This window comes from Octopus sinensis, linkage group LG8 (assembly GCF_006345805.1).
Source record: "Octopus sinensis linkage group LG8, ASM634580v1, whole genome shotgun sequence".
Classification (NCBI taxonomy): Eukaryota; Metazoa; Mollusca; class Cephalopoda; order Octopoda; family Octopodidae; genus Octopus; species Octopus sinensis.
The window spans coordinates 29,650,552-29,669,622 of record NC_043004.1 but is presented as its reverse complement, the minus strand read 5'-3'; the positions used below and the strand labels follow the sequence as shown (position 1 = coordinate 29,669,622).

Below are 19,071 nucleotides of genomic sequence, written 5' to 3'. Positions count from 1 at the left end.
CTGCTGCTGTACTACTACTACTACTACTACTACTACTACTACTACTACTAAAACCCTTTCTTACCATATGTTGAAGGTCAAATTTTTGAATGTGGAGTGGGTAGAGTCTGACTTGTATCAATCCTTATTGACCCTGAAAGGATGAAGTTTAACCCCTGTGCAACAGTCAGAATTTGAAATCAGAACACAGAATTAAGAGATGAAGTAGCAAAAGTCATTTGCATCCAAAAATCAACTCTTTTTTTTTTTTTCCGAGACTGACATCTTTCCTCAGTAACATAATTGTCACCACCCACGTCAGTGTTATTATCTTCATCACACATCAACTGTTAGCCTGTCAGCAACAACAGTAATATCAGAAGCAGTAGCAGTTGTAGTAGCAGTGGTGGTGGTAGTAGCTGTAGTACTGGCATTAGAAATAACAACAGTAGCAGCAGTTGCAATAGCATTTGTGGTAGTTACTGCAGCAATAGTGGTTGAAACACTAATAGCTACAGTAGCAGCAATAGTAGAACTGGTAGTAAAAGTAACAGTAGGATTAGGAGTAGGAGTAGCAGTATGTCATTTCACCAAGCACCTATGACATTGCTAGCATCAGCAATAACGTTAAGCATGATCAATAGTTATACCTTTATTATAGACATAAGAAAGGTGATGGATGGTAGAATTGATAGGGCGATGAGTGGTAGAGTGAAGGATAATAGAATTGGTAAAGAGAGGAGAATAGTACAACTGGTAGAGTGATGGTTGATAGAATCAGTAAGGTGTTAGAATTGATAAAGCAGTACGTGGTAGAATTAGTAGAGTGATGGCTGTTAGATTTGATAAAGCAGTGGATGGTTTAATTGGTAAAGAGGTAAGTGGGAGAATTAGTTGAGCAGTGGATGGTAGACTTTGTAGAATGATGGGTGGTAGAATTGGCAGAGTGTTATACAATCTTCTATGAAGTCAACTTTGTCATCCTTCTGAGGTCAATCAAAGAAGTATAAGTTGTTTTTGATGTTGTTTAGTTCTAAATCAGCCAAAATAAAGCAGACCTGTGATCAAATACTTTCTAGGTAAAAACCATTCCACCTTTTTACATTTATGTATGACTATATTTTCTCATATGTCCTTCCTAAATTCAAAGTGTGTAATGTGAAGGAAATCTGGCTTTAATTGTCAGCAAAATGAATGATCACTAGAGTCTTCTTTGTGAAGTGTTAGAAGCAATATATTTCATTGTGCCCTGCCACAAAAACACTGTACTTGTCAGTCTTTCATAGAAATCAATAATCTTGATGGTGTCAAAAGAAACAATAAAGACGCTGTTAGTAAAAGAAACGATAAGACTAATCACTGAAACAATGCTATCAACTGAACCCTCTTCAAATGGCAAATAAGCAGAGACATTACCAAAAACCAAGGTGCCATGTAAAAAGCATAGGTGTGGGTGCTGGTACCACATAAAAAGCACCTTGTATACTCTGTAAAGTGGTTGGCATTAGGAAGGGTATCCAGCTGTAGAAAAGCAAGCCAAAACAGTCTATGGAACCTGATGTCACCCCTGGCTTTGCCAGTTCCTGTCAAGCTGTCCAATTCATGCCAGCATGGAAAAACGACATTAAACGTTAATGATGATGATAATGGTGATTAGAGTCTTCAATAGAATATTTCATGGTATTTGTTCCAACACTTTGTGTTCTCAGTTCAAATTCTATCAAGGTCACCTTTGCTTTTCTGGGTTAATGAAAAAGAGTACCAATCTAAGGATTGATGAAACAATAAGAATGGAATTCTAAGGCATCACTTTTGCGTTTCTAGCAGTTTATACCCAAACATTGGGCATAACTACTCACTGGGTACATATAGGCGCAGGAGTGGCTGTGTGGTAAGTAGCTTGCTTACCAACCACATGGTTCCAAGTTCAGTCTCACTGTGTGGTACCTTGGGCAAGTGTCTTCTACTATAGCTTTGGGCTGACCAAAGTCTTGTGAGGGGATTTGGTTGATGGAAACTGAAAGAAGCCCATCGTATGTATGTATATATATATGTTTGTGTGTTTGTGTTTGTCCCCCCCATCGCTTGAAAACCGATGTTGGTGTGTTTACATCCCGTAACTTAGCGGTTTGGCAAAAGAGACTGATAGCATAAGTACTAAGTTTACAAAGAATAAGTCCCCGGGTTGATTTGTTCAACTAAAGGCAGTGCTCCAGCATGGCTGCAGTCAAATGATCAAAACAAATAAAGGAATACAAGAATACATTATATATATATATATATATATGTGTGTGTGTGTGTGCACATGTACCACTGCATTAAAAGGATTGGCAACAAGAAGAGGATCCAGCCGTAAAACACTATCTTAAAAAGTCCCATCCAACCCATTACAGCATGGAAATATACATAACACTGTTGCTGTTGCTGATGATGATAATGATATCAGTCTGCCAATCTATTTGTATCTCTCTCTCGTTATATATATATATATATATATAAAATACATTAAAAGTCAGTTTGAATCTTGCTTACTTGCTTGCAATGTTGCCCAGCCAAACTGGAGCATAATGGGAAAATACTATGAATTAACTTAACCCTGAAATCTTAATACGAACGGAATGAAATAAGTTCCGCATAAATCGGGGCGGCAGTTATTGAGATATTTGGGGTTTGGGAGTATAAATGCCCAAAATGGTGCATAATGGGAAAATGTTCTGAATTTAACTTCACCCTGAAAGGGAAGAAACTCTAACCTTTCAATGTCACATTTGTTGAAAGCATGTAAAATAACCTAGAAAAGAAGAAAAGAAAAACTCACAAAACAAAACTCCGCTGCTGGAAAACTCTGATCTTCCTGGTGACCCAACGGGTCACAAGTAGTCTAGTCTAGTATATATATATATAGTAAGAATTTACAAAAAACAAAAGAAGACGGGTGTGTAAACAACAAACAGATGTTTAACACTCAGGAAGTGAGAAAGTCTTTTACGTTTCGAGCCTATGCTCTTTGACAGAAAGGAACACAGAAATAAACAAGGAGAGAAAACAGAAAGGATTAGTGGCTAGCAATCTATCAAGGAGATGAGAAAGGGCAGAGGCCTCTGACAGTTTGTCGTGTTTGAGAAGACATGTCAGACGAAGTAAAATTGTGGCTGTCCATGCATTCAGGCATGTCTTCTACATCTCCCTCTTATACAAGAGATCCTAGTCTTGTGGGCTCCTGCCACATAAAAGTACCTGTGCTGGTGCTACATAAAAGCACCTGCGCTGGTGCACATAGAAGCACCCATGCCAGTGCCACATAAAAGCACCCAGTATACTTTGTAAAGTGGTTGGTGTTCAGAAGGGCATCCAACCATAGAAATTATGCTAAAACAGACAAATGTAGCCTGTGCAGCTCTCAAGCTGGCCAACTCTTGTCAAACCATCCAACCCAAAACAGTATGGAGAAAAGACATTGAAAAGTAATAATGATGATGATAATCATGATATATATATATCTGCACGCATTTTTTTTCTCTCCTTGTTTCTTTTCTGTGTATCTTTCTGTTGAAGAGCGTAGGCTCAAAACGTAAAAGACTTGTTTTATTTCTATTCCTGAGCGCCATACTAATACAATAATTTGTTTGTACTCCACCTGCCTTCATCTTTTGTTTATTTTCGTAAAGCTTCCCGTTATATATATATATATATATATATATATATATATATATGCAGTTTTTATCTTTTATCAGTTACTTGTTTCAGTCACTAGATTGCAACCATGCAGGGGCACTGCCTTGAAGGATTTTAGTCAAATAAATTAACGCGAGTTATCTTGTTTTTTAAAGAGTGGCACATGTTTTATCATTCTCTTTCGCCAAATTGCTAACTTACAGAGATGTAAACAAACCAACACTGGTTGTCAAGTGGTGTGTTGGAGGAGGATAACAAGTACAGACACAAAAAAAAAGTAGACACACACACACACACATATGGCACAACTAGTTTGCACACAATTTCTTTTCCTCAAATTGATTCACAGGGCATTGGTTGGCCCAGGTCTATTGTAGAAGACACTAGCCTGACATACCATGCAGTAGTACTGAACCCTAAACCATGCAGTTGCAAAGTGAGCTTCTTAACCACACAGCCATGTCGGTGCCTATATATATATATTATTCAAAACAGATTGATTCAAATTCCAAGTTGCTTTGAATTTTGAAGCCCCTTATTGAGCCTATCTTCTCAGGCTCTGTTAGGGGCTTCAAGACTTGAAGTAGCATGGAATCCGAATCAAACTATTTTGAATAATACATGCAACTCCCAATGAGTTGAGGGCCCTTTTTTCGTGTGTCCACTCACACACACACACATATCTATATATGCCTGTGTCTATATTTATATATAGACACAAGCATAGCTGTGTGGTTGAGGAGATTGCTTCCTAACTACATGGTTTCAGATTCAGTTACACTGCATGGTACATTAGGCAATTGCCCCCTACTATAGACTCTGTGTGAGTGTGTGTGTTAAATTGTTAATCATTTTAAAGGTAGTTTAAGAAAAACAATGGAACATTAACTGATGAAGGTGACTAAATACTGAGAGTAGTCAAATTTATTGTGAGCAATCTCTCTCTCTCACAACACACACACAAGCATGTCACACACACTTTTGATTGCATGACCTCTTAAAAAATATCAAGTTATTGCTTACTGTATTAATTTACAAGTCTTTTCAAATTGCAGTAAGACAAAATTAAGGTAGGACTTGTTTCTGGTTCATTTTATGTACGTGTATATATTGTGCTTGTGTGTGCACAGGCACACACACACACACACCATTTCAAAGTATTATTTATAAATGCACAAAAGCTATAGACATAATTTAGTAAATATTCCTGAAATGCTAGGTATTATCATTTATGGATCAAATTATGATTAGGCATTTTTCTATAATCGGCATAAACAGAAATTTACCTAGGTGAGCATAGCTATGTTACAAAGTTGTATATGAATCATTATATTGTATACTGAGATAATTGTTTGGTAGGCAGAGATGGGTAATTGTATATTTTTATTGTGTGGTAAACTGATGACACATGGTTCAATTCCCAAGTTCATCTTTATTCTTGCAGCCAGAGTTATTGTCAAGACTGTAGAAATTGTAGTACAGACAACAGGGTGGCTAAAAACAAAAACAGGAAAAAATTATAGGGGAATATATTCTTCTAGTCAGTGTTGTAACACGTTGAGGGTTCTTCTGGGAGGGTATTGGTCCTCCACAGAATGTTTGGATGAGGAGGATGTCATCTCAGCAATGAGCCAACATGCCATGGGTCGCCATTAGTCTGGAATCTCCCTGAGAGAATGACCTGCCTAGGGTAGCCATACCAGGGGCAAAGCTCCAGACTGTAGCGCTCTTTTGGATCTATGGAATACACAAGCCTCCTCACCACAATGAGGCCAAACCAGGAGGGACTGACACGGGACCACCAGTGATGGACAGCACTGGTGGACCTGGTCTATACATGATGACATCTCTGGGACCACAAACCTGCGATGATTCCAGCCTCGTCAAGCAAGAGCATGAAGCAAAGGAATATATTCAGTTTGAATCTGTTTATGCATCCTTCTTTTCTATACAAGGTCTTCAACACAACTTGATTCAAGAGATATGCAGTGTCTTCTTTATGCTATGTTTTCTCCAACCATCACAATCAACCTTTGAATCACAGCTTCATTTGTATGACACAGTTTTGGATTTTGTCTCAGGGAATCTGTACACTGTTTCTATAGTGTGCATACAAAATGCTTAACTCTAGCAGGCTGGTCATAAAAAAAAGCCTCTTTGGGAATGCAATCATTTTGAATCCAAGTCAAATGACCACCTTAGTGAAGTTGATATCTTATTAATAATGGCTGCATACCAGTGACTTTTCAGCATGATAGGACTTCTGTATTGGATATCATATCCTCCCACCAGATTTTAGAGATTTTATGAATACAATAAAGAGGAAACTGTCTAATTATTTTATCTGCATGTAATACAGGGGATTTACAAAACAAGAGTGTTGTAATTACCTCTGCTTTATATGTCTGAATTTTCATATAAAGTGAAATATCTGGATCATTCCAAAGCAGATTTGTCAAAGCAATACTTGTTTGGCCAATTGTGGAATAAACAGTGAAATTCTTAGTTTATTGGACATTGTTGTACTGCTCAAGTAGGTAAAATTCTTCACCACTTTTAGCACCTTTCCACTAATAAGGATTACTGGTTTATTCAGGAAGGATCCAAGCCTAGGTAAGGGTTGGAGCATGATTTCAATCTTCATGCTGACAGTGAGACCAACGTTCTTTGCAGCAGCCAAAAACAATCTGTAATTCTTTGAATATCAAAAGCATGATCAATAAGGAATAATCATCTGCAAAGAGCAACAGCAAATGCACAAACACTTTTGATATCTTTGTCTTAACATGAAGTTGTTGAAGATTGAAAATGTTGCTATCAATTGGAAACTAAATCATGCAGCCAATTGGAGATTCTTTGAAGGCTGAATTAGGCATAATCAAGAAGTAGGTACTGAATAATGATGGGGTAAGAACACAGCCTTTCTTGACATATTTGTCCCAATAAAAGGTGTAACTATGATTCTATTTTCAACAACAGTTCTTTACATTCCATTATGAAAGGATGTCATGATTTCCACAAAACCAGGAGGACAGCCAATCTTGGAGAGTACTTTCCACAAACTATCACACTTAACACTGTTGAATACTTTGATAAGACCAATGAAAGTAATGAAGAGATAAAAGCTTTGCTCTCTGACCTTTTCTTTAAAGTTGATGAAGTAAAAACTAAATCAGTTGTTTCTTTTTTGGCACAAAACCATTTGACTTCCTGAGATGATGACTTATTAATGCAGCATTAATGGAATAGCTTCATGGAAGTAAGATTTTATCCAAATACTTCCCAAGTACTGTCTACAACTAGACCGAATGCATCACTTGTGTACCTTTACCACTGTCCCCTTTTTTTCAAACATTCAAATTATAACTCCGGTGTAAGAAAAACTTAATATTGTCATGTGCTGTTCCCTACTACAGCAACCAATTAATCATAGTTTCTTACATCATTCTCACCTCTCTCCCCATGTCAGAGACCCAGCAAGAAAGTTCAGTTACTGTTCTTCTTTCGCTGACTAACACAAAGTATGTGTGAATGTATGATGTGTGTTCTTGAATTTTACTTGTTTAGAAAATGGTGTCATCTGGGATCAAGTGTTGATACTAAAACAATTAGAAACTGATGGATAAAGAAATCAAACTACATAAATGGCAGCAAAACTGTTCAGAAATTAAATAACACTAACATATTCAGTAACAATGATAAATTTAGTTCATCCTCAACAATTTTTACTTTTACTAATTTTAAATATATCGCTCCTGTTTAAAACCTCTTACCTACTTGACAATTGCATTTCTAGTTCTTCCTCAAAGGAAGCTTTACTTCTTAGACTCACATTTTTGTGCGCAACGATGTTGTTAAACCTCCCTTAACAGCACTGTATGCAGGTCCTTTCCGTTTTCTTTCACACACGGATAAATTTTTCACTATAGACCTTAATGATCATAAAGACACTGGACTAAAAAAAAAGCCTTCATAGAGGAAACTGTCCCTGTTACCCATTGCAGATGACACACACACAGCATTACAAACATGTCCCACACACCCACGTTCACATTCCAAGACCACTGGAATCGATCAGGTACGGAACAAGGATCCTGGATTATTTTCCTGGTTGTTTTTATTTAATTTTTGAGAGTGGTCGGGTTCATTTTTAGGATTCTCGTTTGTGAGAACAGTCGAGATTATTTCATATATTCTCATTTAAAAAATCCTCTCTGGCTAATCATTGAGAGGACACTGGTGTTGCCTTGGCAGAGGTTTGCACTCTCAGGGTGCTCTTATTTTTCCTTATTTTGAGGGTGTGTATATGTGTGTTGTTTATTCCCAGGTCAGTTCTGATCAGGCAGACCTATCAATGGCATCCCAGCCAAGGCCACTTCATCCTTTTTCAGATAATGTGTCTAAGAGTATATTATCTAATGTGTCCTACCATACTTTTTTGAGAGAGTAGAGCATAATTTGAGAGGTATTTTTGGTAGGGTGAACAAACTTGTAAAGGGACACTTGTTCCATGTTGTATGTAGTGTAATGTGTCTATGATTGGGTGTGTATTATTTAAAATGCACACATGCATATATACGCTAGATATGTCTACATAATTTGGCAAGATAACCACCCAGTTTGGCTTTTGGTATTTTGAGCTATCATCAGAATTGGTGTAATCTAAATTATAAAAAGAAAACTCCTTTCCTACCCATCACCCATCAAACTAGTATACGGTTGGAATCAAATATAAGTTAAATGTATTAAATTTTTCTCTGTACGTGGAGGGGAGCGAGGAGAAGAAAAAGAGAGAAAGAAAAAAATCTAATAAAACTAGTAAGTCATCAGCCTATATCAGAACACAGTAACCTAAAAGATCACAATCTACCTCAAGGTCATTTAATGAAACATTTCGCTTAAAAAAGTGTGTGTGTGTGCATGTGTGTGCACACGATTATCTACTGATTGATGTCAGCATGTGTACTAGCCACCGCCATTACATTTGCACATTAGTTAAAAGGAGCAAGCACACATGCATGTACCACCATCACCATCAGTAGCAGCAGCCACACCATTATACTTACTCCACCTCCTTATTAACATTCTGATATGGGGGAGGGGCTATCAAATGCATAACATTGTATATGTGTGGTGTGTGTATGTCTATATATATATATATATATATATATATGTAACAAATGAAAAACAGAAGATGGAATATACGAGAATATATTATTAATCACAATTGTTTTGACACATCTAGCATCGACTCCTCTTGTAGGACACACAAAAACTGGTTCAGGAGCATCCGGTGGTGCAGACGTATCTCGTCGAGTGATAAATAAATTTAAAAAATTCGTTAAAATGAATGTTCCATAATGTAACTTCCCATTTTGTAGAGAGAAAAATAGCCAGACAGAGGAAAATTCTTCATATATGTAGAAGATCCAAAAATAAAATTGCAGAAAACAAAAAGAGAAACGAACACTTAATCCAGTGAGAAAAGTATTGAAAATAACCATTAACAGATATGGATGTATAAACGCCCTCGGGCAAGCTGCATGGCATGAGTACACATGCTCATACAAGCATTAGCAAAGATGAGAGCATACATACACACAAAGTTAGGCGCCGCACTCATAATTACAAAGTGAGTTAGATATTTAATAGGTGTTTTCAAGAGTAAAGTCACCAGACTGGAACGTCTCAAACCATCAATGTACAGTGCACTCGTTTGCCAAACCTCTACCAAACACCTCACTGATGTTTCGAGCTGTCTCATATTCTTAATCAACACAAATTTTTTATCTATCCTGCTACTGGTGGTGGTGGTGGTGATGTTAGTACGTGCATGTGTGCTCGCTCCTTTTAACTAATGTATTAGAGTGAAGGCGCATGGCTCAATGGCTAGAGCATTGAGTGTACGATCATGAGATTGTGAGTTCAAATCCCGGACTGGGCTGCATGTTGTGGTCTTGAGCAAGACACTTTATTGCACATTGCTCCAGTCCACTCAGCTGTAGAAATGAGTTGCGATGTCACAGGTGCCAAGCTGTATTGACATTTGCTTTTCCCTTGGATAACATCAGTGGTGTGGAGCGGGGAGGCTGGTATGCATGAGTGACTGCTGGCCTTCCATAAAACAACCTTGCCTGGACTTGTGCCTCGGAAGATAACTTTCTAGGTGCAATCCCATATTTCAGTATATATTAGATAGATATGTATACATACACACACACACACACACACACATATATCAAGTCATTAAGAATGAAATGTCTGATTTTCTTACACACCAAGTTTGACAGTCATTAACTCTTGATGTTTTATCCTGAAAATTTTTTTCTTTTTACAACATTGAAGAGTTACATCATCACTTTTTGAAATGCAAGGTATGGGTTGATTTCAGGGGAGTTACCGTTACCCAAGATGTCATGCAGTAGGATTGAATCAAGAAGCTTGTGAGTGTGAAGCAAACTTCTTAAACATTTGGCCACGCTACATTCATATTGATATATATGGGCAATATCCTAAATGCCATTTAGTGTATTGCCTATGTATATCAATGAAATACATAGCAAACTTCTTATCTGTGATAAGAATTTTGCTTCCAACCACATGGTTTCCAGTTCAGTCCCACTGTGTGGCACCTTGCACAAGTATCTTATACTATAGCCTCAGGCCAACCAAAGCCTTTTGAGTGGATCTAGTAGATGGAAACTAAAAGGAGGGTATCACACTCACACACACATGTGAGTGTGTGTCTTAGAGTCTGTGTTTGTCTCCTCCTCCCCCCACTACTTGACATCTGGTGTTGGTGTGTTTACATCCCTGTAACTTAACAGTTTGGTAAAAGAGAACAGTAGAATAAAAAGTATTCTTCAAGGAAGTGCCCCAGTATGGCATCAGTTTCATGACTGAAACAAGTAAATGATAAAAGGTAAAGTAAACTGATCCAATAATCTGTTGTCGTTAGTTCTAGTTGTCTTAATCTAATTAAATAGTCCTAACACTAAGTAAGTCACTTTAACATTCCACTATCCCATAATTCATAGGACAACACCTGTGAAATGGGCTGAAAGGGTTACAATTTTTAAGTTCCATTTTTCTTGTGACTTTGTGTGAGTGACATCAATTTGAACTCCTCTACTTTCCCATAAATCAAGTGTGTTGATCAGACCCTTGGTTGTTTGTATATATACTACTGAAGGGGTCTGTATGCTTCACACATCATGGTCCTCACAGAATTCCTTTTGTGACAGTTAATCATCAATATGATCTAAACTCTTGCTAAACTGCTCAAGGCAATGCTGCAGGTTTTCAAAGACAACATTTATCAGATATTCAAAGCCTTTATTTGGATTGTCAAATTGAGTGAATGGGGGATAAAGTTGGAGTCAAGGGTTATACATCTTAATTAGGTGGCCAAACTAGTCCATTTAATGAGTTTTGTTTGTAAACTTATTTGCCCTATATTTTAGAAGGTGACCTAGACTCCACCTCTTATACACCAACAATACTTCTCACAACAAGATTCCCAACAAAAGAGGAAGCAATGACGCAGGTGATGGGAGAGTTGTGGGTGCTCCTTCCAACACCACACCCACAGTGTGATGAAACTACAGGAATGGGACTATTATTGCAGATATATGTGGTACCCCAACCACTACAATAGGAGGGGTGCTGTTCGTAGAGAAACCTTCCCAAATCAGTTTAGAGCCTGATGCAGCCTCCTGGCTTGCCAGTTCTAAGGCAACCGTCCAACCCATGCCAGCATGAAAAGCAGCCCTTAAACGATGATGATGATGATAATGATGGGGTAGCCATGACTAGAAACGATGATTTAATTATTTAGTTCCCTTCCTCTCCTCCCACATACCAACATACTTTCTCTGTGTCAAAGGTCAGGTGAAACACAACTGAGTGAGGCTACACAGTAACAACAGTAATTCATAATTTCACAGTTGTCTCACCACCACCTTCGCTTCTACCAACTCCACCACTGCTACTACAGCCATTCATCAGCATCATAACCAGTAACTCCATATATTGAACAACTGTGTACCATTAACCTTTCTATACAGTATTGTCTCCCATAGCCATATTCCTCCTGTTTATTATCCTACACTTACTCTTTGACCTTACAACTCTATTTTTCTAATGCAGTTTCAGTGTTCTTATCCATGATACTAGTGCTATGTTTATGTATGTGCATGTGTGTCTACATGTGTTTGTATTGTGCTTATGTGTCTGTGCATTTGTGTATGTGTGTATCCATGTGTGCATGCCTCTGTGTGTGTGTGTGTGTGTGTGTGTGTGTGTGTGTGTGTGTGTGTGTGTGTGTGTGTGTGTGTGCTTGCTTGTATGTTTGTGTTTGGGTGTATTTATGCTTGAAGTGTGTGTGTTTTACTGAACTGGTCTGGAGGGGGAGACAGATAAAGACAGTCCATGATCCATAAGACTGATGCCATTGATCTTATTCTTCAACTGTTGCAAGACAATAGCTGCAGGGAGAGAATTGCTCCAGAAAATTGACATTCTGTCACAGAGCAGTTTGCATGAAGTCTTGGGGATGAGGGCACAATATGAGTGATGAAGGAACATAAAGCAGCCAGTTCCAAGAAACAAAGACACTTGTAGTAGAAAGGGTAGGAAAGGCAAAGAGAGGAGACAACATGTCTAGGACAAGAGGTTGGAGTGTGTTAGGGACTGACTATATGGACAGTTAGCTGAGTGGGCTTTAACAAGATACAGTGTAGGACAGTGGTTCACAACAATTTTTTACCTATGGACCCGTTTGATTCCTATTTTACTCATGTGAACCCTCATAACCATTCAATGTTTAAAAAATCCTATAATATTTTTATTATGAAATATTATTAGGAGTTGTATTAAAAAAATGTATAAACAATTTATTCCAGATAAATTTTAACAAAAAAATCTTATATGGATCTCCTAGGGCCATATAAATCCTAGTGGAGAACCACTGGTCCAGGATGTTTGTGTGTATGTTTGCAGTAAAAACAACGGGTACAGATTTTGGGTGCCCTTCTTGTGACACCAGCATTACAGGATATTCAAGTTAAATTTGATACCTTGCATAAAAAGAAAATGTAACTCAATATCCCACCCAAAAATAAAAGTATTTTATTAAAAATCAAAAACATCACTTAGATTATGACTGAGAGATAACAGTTTACTCAAAGTAGCTGCCCTCAGCTTCTATTGCTAGATAGTCATTGAACCTACACTAGGTTCATCCATCCTTTTGACAGATCTGGTTTTTAGTCCTGCTGTGTTTCTAGCAACCCTCCTCATCAGGCAAGCCTAGTGGATGTGCTGCTTTAGTTGCTGATGACTCAAACATGCAACTGGTTGTACTGGATTCTATGCATGTTACCACATGATAGACCTTACAAGTGACTGACACAATATACATACATACATATATATATATATACTCATTTAGAGATAGTAGGCCCCTTCATCCCACCATATAAAAGAATTTTAATTTAAATTTAATACTACTTATATCTCGGCTACACGTGTTTCTTGAGGTTCATTTTCTGGTCCCTTAACCACGCCATGTTTTGCAGGAACCTTTCTTAAAAGTAGAAGGGGCCTACTATCTCTAAATGAAAAAATATATATTTCCTCATTGAGAATAATTTGAACCCCTGTGATGCCGGAATTTTTATTCCCTAACAAATAAAATAATATATATATATATATATATACATATATATATATATATATATATATATATATATATATATATATATATATATATGTATGTATGTATGTATATATCAGGCACATGCCATCAGTAATTACTCAGGGTAGGCAGTTCATGAATTGCCTACCCTTTTACAAATGACTTTCATTATGACAGACAGGTCTCTTCAAATAGTGAATCAAACAACTATCTCAGTCCTTTGTCATCTCCTCTGCTAACCTCAACTTCTTAAGATCATCAGCATTTTGTCTCACTATTGGGTATCCCTCTTTCATTAGTTCCATCCACTTTAAGTGATTGGCATATGTTTATACTGCTGTCATCGTACATATACATCATGTGACCATACTAGCACAGACTTCTCTCTTGCACACTACATCTTCCTTTTATACCCAATTTTTGTCTTAACACATCTGCACTTTGTTGTATATGCAGACTGAGATTGCACATCCCACAGAGCATACTAACACCATTTCTTCATTAGTCTCCATAAGTCCTCTGCATTCAGAGTCCATGTCTTATTACAATATAGCATTGTTGTTCCAACACAAGCATAATACAATCTGCCTCTTACTCTGAGGGAGAGACCTTTTCTTAGACAAGCCCTCTTTCCCTCAGAGATAATCATGCCCTGAACTTTTTTCATTCTGTTATTATTCTAACAACTACACTTTCAGAACAACCTCCTCCAATGCTAATTAGGTCACCTAGGTAACAGAAACTATCTAACTACTTACTACCCCTAGGGAACCTCTAGGGCATTTGAGAGAATCTATCCCCCTCACCCATGTACGTATGTACATGTGTGTGTGTGTGTGTGTGTACCCCCCCCCCCCCACACACAATATACTTATATCCTATTTGATAAAAAGAAAAAAATCAGACAGCAGCAGCAACAGCAAGAACAACATCAGTAATGGCAGCCAAAATTGCCCCTGTAAAAGGAAACTAACTGTATCCTGTCCCTTTCATGAACCCTAAAATGTGACATTTATCAAACTACTTCAACTGTTATGTCTGTAATTTAGGTCAGGCTGTGTGACTGAGAATACAGGAGAGAAAATAACAGCTCTTTTGAGATTAGAACCCCACCCCTACACACACATACACAAGCACACACAATAAAGATGCTTCTAGAAATACCAGAACCAACCTGATATATATATAGTAAATGTAAGAACATGTGTAATGTAGTTTACTATGGAAGACTATCATCAGGTAATTTGGTTGGTCACTAATCTCACACAATATCATATTTCCTATCCCCATCTTTTTATTTATCCATGAAAAGAAGATTTATTTACAAGATTAAAATGGTGAATAATATTGAACCTAATAATGATAATAACAAACAATAAATCAAATAAGGATTTCCAATACCTTTGGCAGAAAGTTGTGTTTTAGGGAAAGGTATTATCAATTCTATGAACTACTGTATTCAAATAGTACATTAAATAATAGTATACTGAATATGACATTTAGAGTTCACATCCTACCAAGGTTGGATTTGCCTTTCATACCTCTGAGATTGATAAGAAAAAGCAGCAGACTTTAGTCCTGAGGTTGATGAGATCAACTTATTTCATCACTTCAAAATTGCTAGCCTTGAGGCAAAATCAGAAACAATTATTATTAACATCATCATCATCATCATCATCATTACACCAGGTAGAATGTTTAGTGGCATTTAGTCTGTCTTCAGGTTCTGAGTTCAAATTCCACTGTGGTTGACTTTGCCTGTCTTCCTTTTGAGGTCAATTAAATAAGTACCAGTTGAGCACAGGGGTCAATACAATCAACTTAACTCCTGCATTGAAACTGCTGGACTTGTGTCAAAATTTGAAACCATTATTATTATTATTATTATTATTATTATTATTTTAAAAGGATTGATGTAACTCTTCCCAAAGGTAAACAGACAAGACAAAAAGCGTGATGTAATTGCAACAAGTATTTTATTGGTTGAAAAATATTTCTGACAGCAAGCTTGTCTTTGTCAAGTTCAAAATGAAAAGTGATAAAAATTCAAAATTCTAGAAATTCAAATGTAAAATATGAACGAGAGCAACCAATGTGCATGCATTGATGGAATGATAACATCAGTCTTCAAGTTTCAATTTTACAATTGGCGAAAAGAAAAAGAAAATAAAAAAAAGGAAAGAAAAAAAGAAAAGTATTGTAAAGCAGTCTTTTACCACTTTTGTATCTGTCTTTTGCTGATAGCTGTCACCCTGACAGATATTGTTATATTAACAAAGACATCAATAGAATGTTTCTATCTGGCACTATAGGACCCCTCCTCAAACAGTGTTATTATCCTCAAAAAGTTGGATTATTATGTCAGCCCAGACATGACTATCAAAACAGTCTACACATACTCTCGACCTTCTGACCATCTCCTGTTGACCTGCTAGTGGTGTATTTATAACAGTTGCCTACTACCACTTTTTACCTGGGAAGGGTGTACAGTTTCACTATACAACAAAAAGGAAAAAGAAGAAGAATATTTAATCAGTTTTGTGTAAATTTAATGAAATTCTCCTGTCATTTTATTCATTCCTCCAGAGCATGATGTTAATAACCTCATGCATTTTGAGTAGTGAAAGAATTTCAGATTCAGAATAATTTCTGAGAATATGCACTTTCAAATCTTTTTCAAAATTGCAGCTGTTTGATGCAAAATGTTTAGCAAGTTCTGTTGAACTATTGTTATTGTGCCTGATGTCATATCTGTGCTCACTAAATCTTTTGTTTAATCATTCTGTTGCACAACCAATATAAATCAAGTTCTGTTTCATGCATTCTGCTGCATACACAAATGGGTATTTCTACATGTCCCACCTACTATATAAATCATAACATTTCTGTTATGATTCCTGATGGAATTCACTTGACTCATGTTGTTGCACAATGAATAGGGCGTACCTCTCTTGTGACTGTTTTTCAAGGTACAGCATGCAGATATTCCAATTGGAGTCAGAAGTAGAGGTTAATAGTTCTCATATTTTTATTCCATCTAAAGGCTTCAATAGGCAACTGAGGAAATATTTGTTTGAAACAAAAATATTTTTCCGCAACATGCTGGTAACTTTCATGCAACACTTTTGAAGTGCCAGTTAATCACTGAAGGAATTCTATTACATAATATACTGTGTTTGCTAAAATTATGCATGAAGGTTTGACTTTCTTTGTTAATCTTAGCTATTTCCTTCAATCATAATTCACTGTAACTGCATTTGACATAATGGTGTACAAAAGCATTTGCATGTTTCCAGTAATCCCCTATGTCAGTACAAATCTGTTTATCCTCAAAAATTGGGATTTCGGATTTGACTGAATTATATGATGTAGATGATTGGAGTGGTAGTGGAGGTAAATGTGGAATGACGTGGGCTTGCAAAATAACTCTGTCACTATTCTGCCTCCAGAAAACTTAACTTTCGTGACCAAAAATTCAACACTAGTTTTTGAAAAACTAGATGTAAATTTTATGTTGGGCTTAAAGCCATAGGTTTTAGCATAACAGTCACAGAAATGCAAGAAGTCAATTAAACTATCCAGTGATCCTTCCCAGACAAAACAGAAAACATCATCAATGAACCGTAACCAGAGTATTAGTTAATGACAATGTAAGGATTTGAATGTCTTCAGTAACTGTGTCTCGAATTTCATTATGAAGACATTTTTTTTTGTTTGAGTTAAAATCCTGCTAGTGTTGACTTAATGTTTTTCTCCAAAGCTAACAAAATAATATCAGTAATGGAGTGAAAGGTTAGCATAGTAAACTGCAAATTTGTAATCCAGTGCCAATTTTACAAATTAAGGCAAGTATGGAGGAATCACAGAATTATTAAAGATTCAAACAAAATGCCATGCCAATCTTAGATAGATAATTAAACAATTATAATTCTTCTGAGCTTTAACTTCCTTTTGATTTTTTGATACCATCTTCATTTGCTCTACATTTTAATTGGTTTCATCTGCAGTCAATATCAGGTGTATTACTCCTTGATATATAAATAAACCCAAGCTAGATTTGACCTAGAATCCTTTATTAGAAGTAATAACATTCTCATTTGCTATGTCCACCAATGAATGTGATAATATATTCATCAGTCTCGTCTAGTCTGGGACCATGTACACATCCAGGTAATTCAATATATGAAAATGACCAGAGATCAAATTAATTGAAACAATAAAAAAAAGTTTCATTTATGAATATGAATAATCTGCAAATTGATAATTTTATTTAAAACAAGTCATCCATTCATTATTTGATAGAAATATAATTATATTTTCCTCCATTAACTCTTCAACCCCTCTCCTCACATCATTAATTTTTTTGTTTCCCTCTTCTTATACATACACGTCCTCCTACCCAATGCTGATAACAGCTGAAAGAAGTTTCTAATATCACATCCTCCCAGTTTCTATTGCTTAGATAAGAATATAAATATATATTGATACGTATTGAGCAGGTGCGACACCTTCGGTAAGTGTCTTCTATTATAACTTAGAGCTGACCAAAACCTTGTGAATGGATATTGTAGAAAGAAACTGATGATGATGATGATAATTGTCATCATCATCACAGCAGCAGTGATAACAAAACAGAATCATTAGCATGCCAGACAAAATGCTTAGCAGTATTTCATCTGCCTTTACATTCTGAGTTCAAATTCCGCCGAGGTCGACTTTACCTTTCATCCATTTGGGGTTGATAAATGAAGTACCAGTTGAGTGCCGGAATCACTGTAATTGACTAAGCTTCTACCCAAGAATTTCAGGCCTTGTGCCTATAGCAGAAAAGATTATTTCCAAAGCCTTTGACAAAGTTCATCTTTATACATCATAGATTGAAAAATAATAGTAGCTTTCAATGGAGAGGTCAAATGGTTGTTTAGCATAAGGTCATGCCTCACCAAGCAGACCTTTGATTGAAGGTATTGCAGTCATGAACATCACATCTGTTTTTTAAGGTTGTGAACTACATTATAAAATATATTCTTTTTTTCATTTTTAAGATGATAGGATGTAATTCGATGGAGATTTAGCTGCTAAGCCTAGCAGATCAAATAGCCAAAGTGAGGATCCCATTGGTAGTGACAGATGGTGCATTTTCTCAGAAGTGTCCTGTAATAAGTGGGGTACCCTCTGATCTTTCTTGTTCTTCAAGTTGTTAGATTGGAACAGAACTGATAATCATTAAAATAACAGTGAGGAAACATGACAAATAGAGATAGCACTACCTTATAACAAAAGCTATGCAACAGTCATATATGGTGTCTGTATGTGACAATAAAATTACATCTCTTTCAACTGTTACAAACAGAAACTTCATGGAAGAAGACAATCCAAATTGATGTGGAGGTGGGTTGGGGCTTTAATTTTTATCTCAAAAACCAATGAGACCAATAGATATAACTAAAAATGAAGTACATCCCCATGCTTCATAAGGCTGATTTTTGTCTTTAGTTTTATAATGGGAACAGATGAGAGTCAAATATATCCTGGACAGGATGGTAGTCTCATGAGACATTGAGATATCTGATGCTAATTTCAAACTGGAACAGACAGAATTAAGTGTCATGTTCTTAGACACAACAAAATACTTGCAGAAGATTTGAACTTCCAAATGGTCATCTGAGAAGGATTAACTGCTTAGAGAAGAATTTCACCAATGTTTTGTATAATAGAGA

General features: G+C 36.5%; 1 protein-coding gene across 3 annotated transcripts in view; it reads right to left on the bottom strand.

Annotated features, from left to right (window-relative positions):
- The window catches only part of LOC115214988, a 102,559-nt gene that overhangs the window by 33,136 nt on the left and 50,352 nt on the right, over positions 1–19,071 (bottom strand). Inside the window, exon 1 of one of the 3 annotated variants that reach the window (XM_036505303.1) lies at positions 13,162–13,267. The exons of 1 other annotated variant lie outside the window; for it this stretch is intronic. The gene's annotated coding sequence lies outside the window, so the exon portion shown is untranslated. Of the gene's footprint in view, positions 1–64; positions 236–13,161; positions 13,268–19,071 lie in introns of those variants that run through there. One more of the 3 variants, XM_036505304.1, reaches the window with a different exon arrangement.